Source organism: Mastigoproctus giganteus, chromosome 1, assembly GCF_048544385.1.
Source record: "Mastigoproctus giganteus isolate SK-2022 chromosome 1, ASM4854438v1, whole genome shotgun sequence".
NCBI lineage: Eukaryota > Metazoa > Arthropoda > Arachnida > Uropygi > Thelyphonidae > Mastigoproctus > Mastigoproctus giganteus.
Window position 1 is genome coordinate 41,459,921 of NC_143575.1, and position 13,702 is coordinate 41,473,622.

Below are 13,702 nucleotides of genomic sequence, written 5' to 3' on the forward strand. Positions count from 1 at the left end.
AAAACAAAACAGACAAAAAAAAAATACTAGGAAAGCAGTGAACAGATCTTACACTAGTGATGCTCCGGATTTTTACCATTCATTAATTTGTCAAAAGAGTATCAATATATTATTATTCCTAGTACCATCTTATTTTTTTACTTCAGAATGTTTAAAAATGAACTTTTAAAGCTAAACCTACCTAAGTGGACTTGAGGTGTCCACATAATTATTTTCCTTTTCCATACCATGAGGCACATGATATGTGTCATAAATTTAAGTCTCTTAAATTTGTTTCTGCTTCATGCCTCATTTTATTTCACTAGTTTGCTTTTGGAAAGCCATATAAGAAATGACATATGGATATAAATTTTAATAGGCTAAAGTACAAAAATTATTAAATGAATACTCTTTTAACATTGAGATATTCTGATTTATCTGATAAATATAATAGTAAACTCTTCAGATATTGCAATAACTTAATTTTAAAAAGCACTCATGTAATTTTTTTTGTAAAGTTTAGAACATTTATTTCAGTGCAGTGAGAAATTAATAGTGAGTGATTGCTCTCAAAATTGCATCTGTTCAAAACGAATGAATTATCAGCAAGTGCTGATCCTTTCAAATAGGTGAAAATTTGGATTCACTGTAGTCATTAAATATGTTTGTGGCAGCAGTTCTCCACACAACAACACAAGACATGCTTTTTGGTACTCTTTTATAATAGAATTCTGTTCAATTTAATGTTTTATAATGTCAAGTGAATAGAATTCTATTATTGTTTATTCCCATTGCATGGCCTTTCAATGTTTGTTTCAAACATTAATAAAACAACAGTACTAAAAAAAATAATAAATAAAATAAAATGAATCAAGGATCATTTTTATCCATCATAAACATAATCTTCAGTAAATGTGATGAACTTATCACAAAGCTCGCTTATTTACTTACTTACTGTATTATTGTTTAATTTGGTATGTGTTAGAGCCTTGAGGTTTATTAAAACATGAAAGAACATTACTGTTTTGCACTTTGCTCTGTTCAGTGGTGCCTTCTTTTTTATACATTTATAGTGACACTATACACTATAAATACTCAACTTGTGACTATAATATTCCAGTAGTGTAATCATTTGAATTCCAAAGTCCTTCAGATAAATGTTATGAATGCTTATGTGACTGAATTAGAAATTTGTACAAATAATTTGCCCACCGAAATGACCTTAGTAATGGAATGATCCTCACTTTTTTGAAAGCCTGTAGATGGAAAATGACTAATTGCAGAGAGCTTCATTTTACAGTAAATAAGTTAGACAATGTGGAAAGTAGTGATGTAGAATAAAACTAGTTTCGTAAATGGCACTACGTGGGAAATGGCACTGCATATTGTGTAGCAGTGAACATCTATACAATGAGTTCATTTATATCACAAAACAGTACTCATGTTAGACCTTAATGTTTGTCAGACTGTTCAGTGTGATATCCAGTGATGTTGACAACATGCTGGAGTTGCAGGACCACATTGCCTGACTCATCCATTCTAAATCATGACTGTACTTTGTTCACTCTAACTTTAATCCTGACATAATTATCCTTCTATACAAAACCATGGTTAGACTGCATCCTGAATATTCTATTTAGGTCTGGAAACTGCATCTAAAATAAAAAGACAACTTCTGGAGAAGTTGAGAAGGCGGGTGACTGGATTGGTGATGGGTGAAAATTGATGCACATCTGAAGAAACTTAGAACATGTGGATTGCAGAGTTTGACAATCAGACATCTGAGGGGGAGATCTGATTGAAGTGAATAAGACACTGAAAGGATTGAGTAAAATGAAGGTCTTTTCTACAAGGGAAAACAGACCTTCCTCATGAAGATCTGTTTTCCATTATAAGATGACAGCAAGAACCAGAAGGCATAAATATAAAATCTCAGGGAATAAGAGAAGACTGGAATTGCCGAAGTTCACCTATGGGCAGCAGGTTGTTAAACATTTTATTAGTTGCCTCCCAAAGTGGTAGCGGCAATGAGAATCTGGCTAAATTCAAAAGTGAGTTGGATGGTTGCCTTGTGGGAATGGGAATAGTATAAATATTATGTTTTGGTTTATTATTTTATTATATATTATTTAATTTTTAAATGGCACAATGTGGGACCAAGTTAGTTTTTATTTCATTTTAGCTGATGCAGAAAAAGTCCACTTCCATGCATCATTTGACCTTACTAATGTCAATACCAATCAACAAATATACATCATAAACTCATTATCAAAGTAAACACAGTATCAAAGTAATTCCAGGATGAAGGTTGGAAATAACACACAGGGTGAGGAGTTCATGATATCATGCACCAATCATGGTATTTTTTTACCAGATCATGTGATTGAACATACTCAAAGAATCCATAATAAATGTATTGGTGAAACCATAATACACATTAAGTAATGGGAAATACAATACAGTTTCATTGGTAAGATAAAGATGTGGTGTTTGCCCTGTCCAATAATTCTTACATTGACATTATCTTTCACTTGTTCTTCATAGAGTTCCAATGTCATTCACTTATATCCTCTGTCTCCATCCAAACCAGGAACCAAAAAGTAAAATCCAAATATTTCAAATATTAGCAGTTGCTCTCTCTCACTAACAGATGAATGCAAACAACGTAGTATGCTCCTAGTATTGCAACAGCAGTTTCATCAACAATAAAACTAGCCACCTTCCTCTACCGTGTCACAGACAAACTATCCATCTTTTTAAACTTCTTTATCATGTTATGTAACCAATATTGTAACACAGTCCTATGTCTTGATCTTTTCCATCAGTTATATCCGTGAAAAGTAGCTAAAGAATTAGTTATTTTGCTAATAAAGCCAGACCAAATTGTGGTACTTGATGGTAAAATGGTTTTATCATTTGTTATCCATTTTATGAGTCTGGATTCAAATCTCAACAGAGACTGGAAGAATTCTTAAAAACCTTTTCTACTTTCTATTTCTGGGGTTATATTTAACAGATCTCAGCAAAGGGAGAAGGAATTTTTATTCAGTGTCATAAGTTTTTAAGCTTGCACAACAATCAAATTAACCTGTGAATGTGCACCTGCACAGACATAATACACTAGTTAAATGTGGTTTAAGATGCTGATGCACTGTAAAACCAACAGAACCTTTGAATTTCTGTCTTATTCTGTTATCGCTATGTTTTTTTTTTTTTTTTTTTAAGGATACTTGTTTTGGATAAATGGGTTAACTTCATTATACTCCATTCTGCTCACATTCTTGAATATTTCCAAACACCTTGGTTCATCATAATTCTTTTTAACACTATATATTTTTTAGATGACACTTTTCTCTATTTCTTCAAAATTTGCATAATTCTTCATTCATTCATTCCAAAGAATGAAGTTACATTATTCCTTTTCATTTTGTCTGGCTATTGTTGTGTTCTAAAGTTTAACTCTGTGTAATTAGCCATTTTCCACATAGACCTTCAGTGTGATGCAGTTTAATTGTAACTATCCTGTATTTCATAAATATTTAGAAAATTCCTAAAAATTCAAGTTTTTCTTATAAAGAGTACATCCCAAAGGGCATGTCCACCTTATTTGTATTTAGTACTTTTTAATATATTCAAGATATTTTATCAGAAATACAAATGGGTTAACTTCATTATTCTCCATTCTGTTCACATTCTTGAATATTTCCAAACACTTCATGTCATAATTCTTTTTAACATTATATTTTTTTTAGATGACAGTTTTCTTGATTTCTTCAAAATTCAACTAGATTTTTGTATGTTCCCATTGCTCATACTTTGAAAATTGTATTTTGAATGATCAGTACACTTTGTTTGATATAACACACAGCACTAACTGTTCAACATGAAATTTATCATCATAAAAATTTTCAACATGAAATTTATGTATAATGAGATGACCAATTATCATATTGCATGCATATTTGTATAGTAGGTTTATGTTTGTTTTATTAACCTCTAGTAACACCAAAATATGCTTGCTTGTTTTGTTACTAGAGGTACTCTACTAATTGACCTGATTAGTAGGCCTGATTGAGGTTTATAAGGCTCTGAGAGGGATTAGTAAAATGAATGAAGGTGGAATTCTCACTGTTATTAAAAATTCCAGAACTAGAGGTTATAAATTCAAATTACAGGGTTTGAGATTTAGATTAGATTGCAAGAAATTTTCTTTTAGCCAGCAAGTCATTGATTGCCCTCGCAGGTAGTTGAGGCTGACAGTTTGAATAAATTCAAAGGACTGAATAGTTACCTGTGTGAGGAGAGAAGCATATAATGTACATTTTCTTATCTATTTATGTTTTTTTTTTTTTTTGTTTTTTTGTTTTATTTATTTATTATTATTTTTTTTTTTTTTGGCCAGTGCAGCAAAAGTCTGTGGCTTCCTTGCACTATGCAGTGAATACTATTACTATAGCATTATATACCACTCTCTGGCAGAGTTTCTTACATTAACTGAATCGAAATTTTTTTGGTATTGATCACTGATTACATTCACAGTGTTTCTGTGAATTTATTAATGTTTACTATGACTGTGAATTTATTATCAATTACTGTCACTGTAGATTTTAATGAATGCACAAAGTTAAATTTCTTTTATATATTCTTTCTCTGAGTTTATATTTACCTGTTGATGGTTTTTTTAAAATGGTCATTGCAGATGTTCATTACCATTATAAAGCTTTATTGCAGTCATAACTGTATTTAAAACCACCTATCACTCATTTGGAGAGGTCAGGGTTTGGAACCCTTCAGACACTGGAGGAATTTTAAAGAACTTTTCAATCTTAGCTGTAGTTAGCTGATCTCAGGCAGAAGGAATAGGGTTTTTTACCAGTGAGTTATTCCAGATTTTTCATTTCATACAATTTGCAAATTGGCCTGTGAACTTAAACTTTTACAGGTGCTGTGCATGGTGAAATATTGCCTTAGATTATGATGTGCTGTTAAATAATAATGACAACAACAACATAGATCTAATCTTACATCAGTGAAAAGTTTCTAATTATGGTATGTATTATTAAATTATGCTTATATAGCATTGTAAAATTAAAAATGAAATTTCAAAAGATAAAAATGTCTCCAAAGTTGTATTTTGTACCCCTTCCAAATATTTATCTAATCCCTCTGTAAATCTACATAGGCTTTCTGCTTCTACAAGGCATGATGGTACTTTGTTCCAGTAGTTGATCACCCGGTGACGAAAAGAAAATTTTCCTATATCTTTCCTTAATTTGAATCTGTATTTCTATGTATGCATCGTCTTAGAAAGGGAAAAATATGCCAGCATCATTAAATTTCTTAATCCCTTTTATGACCTTATACATACAGTTAGATCCCCACACATATGCCCTGTTTCCAAACTTTGCAGAACTGGAGGTCTTCTGGTATCATCTCTTTGCACCCACAACTAGTTCCTCCTTTGTATCCTTTCAGTCAAGTCAAAATCTTTGGCAAACTAACGAAAAATGAATTCAGCATCTCAGGTCGTCGAGATTTAATTTGTGGATCTCTACTGTGTGTGTTGAGAGATGTAGACAAGGAAATTCGTATTTTAATGTGTAAACAAAACGTTTTTGAAGGTTGCTGCTGCCTATTGCTATTATGCAGGCAGAAAAGTTCTGGAAGAAGACAATGTTGACATTTCTCAAGATGCTCATAAGGCTGGTCTGTGGTTGGAAACCACTGACTTTTGGGCAATTCTGAGTAATCCTATTATTATTACATATCATGATAAAAGATAAAGAGATAAGCATATCACTTTTGTTGGTGTACTGGTTTTACAAATTTCACAGATTTTAACTTTACCCTAATGAATATGCAATCCAAATTGTGAAAGATGGTCAGCTTTGATACTGAAAAGGGATTCCCAATAGTATCAAAACTGGCCATCTTTCACATATTGGTCTCTCTCATTATCCAGATAATGGGAAAGAGAAGTTTTTATATCAGTAGAATATCAACAGATGGTTGTGTGTATATAATTTAAGTATATAAAGCTCTGTAAAGGTAAAAATATTTATAACAACATTACACTGAAAGTTTTTGTAAAAATTATCAATTTTGAAAAAAATGGTTGTTCATTTTAAACTGCATTGGAATAGTTTTTGGAATTGCAAAGAATTTGCTTATTAGCAATCTTCATTTTTTACATTAATTGCTTTTAGTAACATTTACATAACTTCACTCACTTTAAATTCTTTATTGTGGTCCACGTATGTAGTTGTTTTCAAGTATGGTAGGTTAAAATGCAGTTTCATCTGATAAGTTCCATGTTTTATATATATATATATATAAACTTGCATTTTAATTTGGTTTCATGCATGTGTGCTTAAATCAGTTTCTATACTTTAGTCAATAAACTCATCAATTTCATCATTACAAGCATATAATTTTGTCATGTGCATAATTTAGTATTCTGTTAAATTGCAGTACTTGTCCATTTGCCAAGTGAAAATCCACTGCAAAAAAAGTACAAAGTCCATGTAATAGACCTTGATGCAATATTGTCACCAAAAATTGCTCTGTGATGTTGCATTAAAATACATGGCAGCTTCTTTAAGAGAAGTATAGATGTCCTTCAGTTATCAAAAAGTTTGTTTAATCAATTTAGATTACAAAATTTATAAATTAGAGAACAGAATTGATGTATGAGCAATGGAATCTGAAGTTGTGAAATTTTGGTATCCCTCAGTTAACAAAGAATTGTATAACATACAAGTTTTACAAAATTTATAATTTTATAAATTATATATATCAAATCCTAGTAAGGATTTGATATATGAGAAGTGGAATCTGAGTTATGAAATTTTGGAATATATGTAATGTGCAGTAACTATAATTACAGTAGGCACTGGTAAATATGATTGCTGATTCTAATAACCAGATATTTTTTAATCATAAATATAATCAAAAAATGTCTTGTTGTTAGGATTGGCCACTTTATAGAATCAATTTTCAAAAAACCAACTCAAATCATTAAAATGCTACACTTTCATTGTTTATTAGAATCATGTGTTCAGTTATAAGAATCAATTTTGAATGCCTTTGTGATATTTTTCTAAAGTACATTTTTGTAAGTCATAAATTTAAAGAACCATAAAACAATAAAACAATTTGCAGTTTCCAATTTCTTGGGCTTTTTTGTTAGTATAATCTATTATAAATAGGTAATACACTATTTTATTGCATTTGCGACAATACCAATACCTGGAATTCTGTGCTATTATGGTGAAATGTGTTTCCCCTTCCATGAAATATGTACCTAAACCATAAAGAAAATATTAGAATCTTCTCTTTGTTCCTATATCTAAACTTTTTACAGTTCAGTATTTCAATTGTTCATGTCATGTTGGTTGCAATTTGTGCATGCTGTGTTTTTTGTTATTGATTGATGCTAATCTATTTTACTGTTTTAAAATTTACAATCCAAAAAAATGTCAGAAGTTATGAGTTATAGAAACATACAACAAATTAAACTTATTGTGTCTCAAAGGGCAGCAGCAGTAAAATTAGAAGTGCCTCAGTCATCTTTATCAAAATCATATTACACATTAAACACTAATGTAATTAGTGAAACTAGAAAAAGGAAGCAGGAAGGGAAATGTCAAACAGTGTGTTAAGTATTGTTTGTTGTTTGGTTCAAACAGGACAGCTCATTTAATGCCCAAATCAATGATAGCTTTCTTCTTCAAAAAGCTAAGAACTTGGCCAAAAAACTATTTGAAGTGTTTAATGCAATAAACAGATGACTGGTAAGATGGAAGGAGAGGCATGATATTGTTTACAAAAAACTTCACAGAGAAAAACAAGAGTTTTTTTTCCTGCAGAACTGTTAGACTTTTGTCTAATGGTTCCTCAGCTGATAACTAGTGAAAACTTCTTGGCAAACTGCAGTTATAATCCTGAAGACATTTTTAACACACATGGAATGGGATTATACTACAGGACTACCCCTCACCATTGCATGATTTTTTAAAATTCCTCTGTGTCTGCAGTAAAAAGGTCAAAGAGAGAATTATGGTTCTTGTAATATGCAACATAACAGGAACAATCAAGATGAAACCATTAGTTATAGGCAAGAGCAAACCACCACCTAGATGTTTTAAAGGAATAAAACAGCTAGTCGTTGAATATGCCAATAACCAGTGCTTAGATAAGAGCTTTGTTTGAAGATTATTGTAAATGAGATTTGCAATTGGGTAAGAAAAGCAAAAAAATTGTGCTGCTAGTTTTGGTCATCTGCCCAGCTCATCCAAAGTTGAATTTCAAAAATATTGAATTACTTTTTATACCTATGAATAACATATGTTATAATCAATTCAACCTCTCCTTCATGTCCCTTTCCACCTCTCCATGTCCTCTTAGGTCATCCCTTTCCTCATTTACCTCCACCAAAAAATCCAGGATTATGTTTACTGGTTCATCCTGATCCCTTCTCTTTACATGTTTGAACTATTTCAGTCCCCCCCCCCCTCCTTTTATCCCCAACTGGTGCAACCCCTAGGCTTCTTCCAACATTCATTTCCCATTTTGTCTCTTCTGGTAACTGCACTCATCCATCTTCACATTTACATTTCTGCCATATGCAACCTTTGTTCTCATCTGTTTTTTAATACCCAGCACTGTGAACCATATAACATAACTGGCTTCACCATTGATTTATGAAACTTAATCCTTTAACTTAATTAGAGCATGTTGGTCACATAACACCTTCCTTGCATGTCTTCACTTCAACTATACACCACAAATTCTTTTAGTCACATCATTATTACTATTTTGCATTACTGAACAGATATTTAAATTTTAATTATAATTTAAATATTTGCCTTAACTCTTGCTTCCCAATACTTGTATCTTCTATTTCCATCTCCAGAATTGCATTCCAGGTATTCAGTTTTTCAATTCATTCCCTTCCAGTACCTTACCTCAATCCATTCTTCTATTCACCTTTCTTCTTGATTGATCAATCCATACCAAGTCATCAGCAAACATCATATATGTTTATGGTTTAGATGCAAACATCATATATGTTTGCCTCTAAACCATGCAAAGAGAAAAGGACTCAGAGTAGAATCCTGATGTAAACCTACTCTCATTAAATGGTGTTTATGGAGACTCTGCAAATACTCCAGTAAGTGCACCCCTTAACTTGAATGATTCTGGTATAACTCCAATGTACTAACTTCTTCAATAACATCTCACCAATAACTCTTCTCTTGAGCCCTAATGTAAGCCTTTTCCAGATCAGTAAAAACCAAGTGCAAATAATCCTTTCTCTTCTCTCTGTACTTTACCATCAATTGACTAATACAAAATATCGGCTCCATGTTTGGCACGCCTGTCACTGGCAAGAACCAATGGTTTTTTTTTTTTTTTTTTGGCATTTATGGTTTTCTTTTAGATATTTACTGCATCCTTTAATATATGCTGAAATGACCCATTCCCATATCTTCATAGCATGGCACATCCATTTGATTTCCTGGTAAGGATGAGAAAGTTCTACCCTTCTTAATTTTGAAATATACTTGAATTAAGTGAAATGCAGATTAAATGAGACTGGTTATCAGGAACATTTTGCATAATATGCAGTCCTATTCTGTTACTTAATTATAAGTTAAAAACCTTAGAATGTAAATAAATAAAACAGTCAATATGCAAATCAGCTGGTTTTAGTATGTCATAATTTGCATAGGTTTTGGCATGCCATGCTTTTAGTTTATTCTTGTTGCTGCATTATGTCATGCTATATTTCTCCCTTTGTTATACCTACTCTGTTAAGTGAAGGTGTCAGGAAAGAAATTTTTTAGTCAGTTGATTACAAAATAGCTTTGATTCATTTTTAATTTTTGATACAGCTCTAGAAAACTTAACAGAAAATGAACTTTATCACAAACACAGTCTTAGTATCAAAAAGGAGTTAATATTTTAATGCATGTGTCAACTGCTAGGACTTATACAAGGATGGAAAAGATAGAAGATGGAAAAGATGGAAAAGATCAAAGCTAAAGTTGTCTTTAATTACATTTATTGAAACGGTTAAAAATGGGTACTTCTTCCTTGACAGCAAAGCCTGGAAAACAGATGAATTACAAATTGTGTAAGATAGCTCCTATCCTCACCTCTCCCAATAACCTGGTCTACATATTTTGAGGATGTTAGGTTCTACTGTTAATTTTTTATCACAAAATTATTGAATGCTTAAATTAATTTAATTTTTTTTTTTAGAATACAAATATATTACAGTGTAATGTGTGAACAAACTTGTCACATGTATATTTGTATTTCACTTATATTTTAGGTATATATACTTATTTCTGTATGTGATTGATCCATTAGTTAGTGGAGTGTACTGAAGTAATGTGGCAACACTGCACATGTTGTCATCAGCCACGGAGTGAGATATTTTTATACAAATGGCAAAAGGCAGTTTAATTGTACAGACAGCAGGGGTATTTAAAAAGCAGTACAATAATTCTTTGCACCATGTAGCAAAGATATTCCCTGAGAAAAATATGGCTTGTCCCTGCCTTGTCAAAATCATTTTTGCAATGCCAACAGGCATTCAGTAATAAATATCCAGACTTGTATGTAGCAACCATTTGTTGTATTCTACAGTGTTTTTACCAAACAGCTAGTGTGAACAACTGTAAACATAACTGCAAATAAACATTTTAACAGAAATTTACTTGCAGGAAGTTGAAGTATTTTTTAAATTTGAAAAATCTACTGAAGCTTCAACAACAGTGTGCATTGTCATATATCTAAGCTTACTTTCAGCCATGAAAAAGTTGAAGATCGATATGTATTTAGATCAAATTGTGCATGAGCTCACAGAAGGTAGCATACCATAACTGCTCAGATTGTGCATGAGCTCACAGAAGGTAGCATACCATAACTGCTTACCATTTTGTTTTTCAATGTTCTGAACAACCTATTTTTCTCAGATTGAATTCTTAAATTCTGATTTTATTTTATCTTAGATCCTGCTTTCATTTGGGCAGTTATATCAACATGCTGAATAACTGAATATGGTGCACACAGAATCCTTGCACAATGTTAAAAAAATCCTTACACTCAACCCACATAATGCTGGAAGAACTGAAGAAAAGCTGCATTCATGCCATTGATAAATATATTTTTTGTACGGTTGCATCAAAAACACTAAAAATACTAAATGCATGTTTGCGTGAGCTAGAGGGAGACACTTTCAGTGCATTCTGTAGTGGTTTTAATTAAATCCTGTATTAATTTTAAGTGGCATACCCATAAAAGTTCGGTGTAGATGCTCAATGTATTGTATCCTGAGAAATTTCCAGATTCTGTTTAAAGCACTTAAAAGTATTCTTATTATTGCTGGAAGATGACAGTACACAATGAAATTATTGCATCAGTTTTTTTTCAGCCATTGTTGCTTAAGCACTGAAATTTGAAAATTGTCCTTAATCCTTTACTGGGCATGTTGGTGGTAAATATCCACTAGAACAACTTAAATTTGAAAATAAAAATATCTCTTAAACTTGATATCAATGAATTTTAGTTTTCCATTGTTATTTGTTTTGACTTTTGATCTATATCATTAATTGTTTTGTTATTGAAGAAGCTTGGCCATAAAAAAAATCAAATGTTTTTTTAGGCTTTAAGCCTCTTCTTGCATATAATTATCAGGCATATTAAAATGTGTATTTAAATTAGTGACTTTTTTTTTATTGTCCAGTCATTGAGTGCTGGCTCTATATTTGATCATAATGTCTTGCAATTCAGACAAGTGTGAGATTTTTTGATTCTTGTTTCCTTCACGTTTTGCTTGCCGATAGTGAAGACATATCTATATACAGGCATTAAAAAACAAATTTTTAAAATTATTTTGTGCCTTAATAAAGGATAATAATTGTGGAAAAAATCCACCGTCATGCCTGTTATTGTTATACTTTCATCATGCCCAGTAAAAAATTAAAAAAAAAAAAAAAAAACCCTCACATTGGACTTATAAAGTTCACTACTGAAGAGGTTAATAAAATTTTGTATTGTTAACTGGGTAGCATATTAATAGATAACCCTATATATTAAATATGAATTTAATTAACAGTGCTTTTATTCTTAGACATTTTATTTTGTTCTGGTAAAAAAAAAAGAAAAAAAGTTGCATAAGAATGAATTGAAGTTATATATTAAGAATAGTAGGAAAATAGGTTTTGTTTAATGAAGGATTTTTTCTAGAAGGCACCCCTTTTCTTAACTGAGAGATACTTTTATTTGTAATATGGTGTCATTACCTGATTGGTTGCTTTGTGATAGTTATAAAATTCATTGGTGTATGAAAATTTGTGGATGACCAGTCATCTGTCAGTGCAAGAACTGCCAAATGGTTTGAGAAAACAGAAAAAAGTGGGTTACTTGATACTTTTAATCCTGTGATGAGACTGGATTGCCAGGAAAAAAAAATAAAAGGACAAAGTTGTAGGCACAGCTCACTCAAATTGTAATAGTATTCCTACACTGGTGTGCAAAATTTAAGGGCCAGTCAGATTTTGACCTGTAGCTTCCCATAGGAGTGGCCTCGATATGGGAAAAGCAAAGAAAAAAAATGATGAAGGAAACAACACCGACACAACAACAGAAACAAAACAGTACATAGGGACTTTATTCAAAAATGGTAACATAGCACTGGCTGCCATGATACAGATGCATCACTGCCAACAATGGAACAGAGGGAAGTGGTGGTCCTCAGTAGGAGATATGGCCACCCCTAATGTTGATGCAGGCTTTGCACCACCTGTCCATACTTAGAACAATGTTGTTGATAAGTTCTTGGAGTAACATCATCCATTCCTCTGTCAGTGCCATCTTCAGCTGGTGAACATTTTCTGGTGGGTGGGGATGTGCCGCTAGGCGTCTCCCCAGAGCATCCCATATGTGCTCGATGGGATTTAGATCGGTAGAATGGGCAGGCCAATCCATACGAACAATGTCCTCACTTTCCAAAAGCATATCACAGCTGCAGTGCGATGGGGTGTGGCGTTATCATCCATAAACATGAACTTTGGGGCCAATGGCATCTCGGAACAGATGCACACGGGGAAGGATTACCTCAGTAGAGTAGCATCCACTGGTTACAGTACTGTCTTCCAGTATCTGAAGTTGTGTACATCCATCCAAGATAATGTCTTCCCAGACGAGAATATCTCAACCGCCATATCGATCCCTTTCAGTGATGTTTGCGGGATGATACCGTGTGCCAACCTCTCGCCGGATTAGCTGACGTCCAGAATCGCTGCTGAGACTGAATCTACTCTCATCAGTAAAGAGTACCTTAAGTAAAGATTTTGTGGTTGTAACACTTTAGAAATAGTGTTGGTTCTTAAGTTTTGCACACCAGTTTACAATTTGCTGATATACTTGCTATAAATAAACAACACATTTCTTAAAACAAAGGTTTAATTCACTTAAGCTTGGTAGTTATTGTTATGCGTATCATTTTTCTGTATGTGCTTTCTGCACCATTTGACATTTCCATGTGATTTTAATTGTTACCAGATTGTCAGTGCTTCATTGATAATGGATGTGGCCATCCACCAATCAGATTGCATTAACTAATGAAATAGCCACGGAGTGAGTTATTTTTATACAAATGGCAGAAGGCAATTTAATTGTACAGACAGCAGGTGAAGTGATACTACATTCC

The 13,702-nt window shown here is 32.4% G+C and overlaps 1 protein-coding gene across 1 annotated transcript in view; it reads left to right on the top strand.

Moving 5' to 3' along the window:
- Positions 1-13,702, top strand: part of PAN3 (Poly(A) specific ribonuclease subunit PAN3) — a 181,464-nt gene that overhangs the window by 105,781 nt on the left and 61,981 nt on the right. The window lies entirely within an intron of this gene.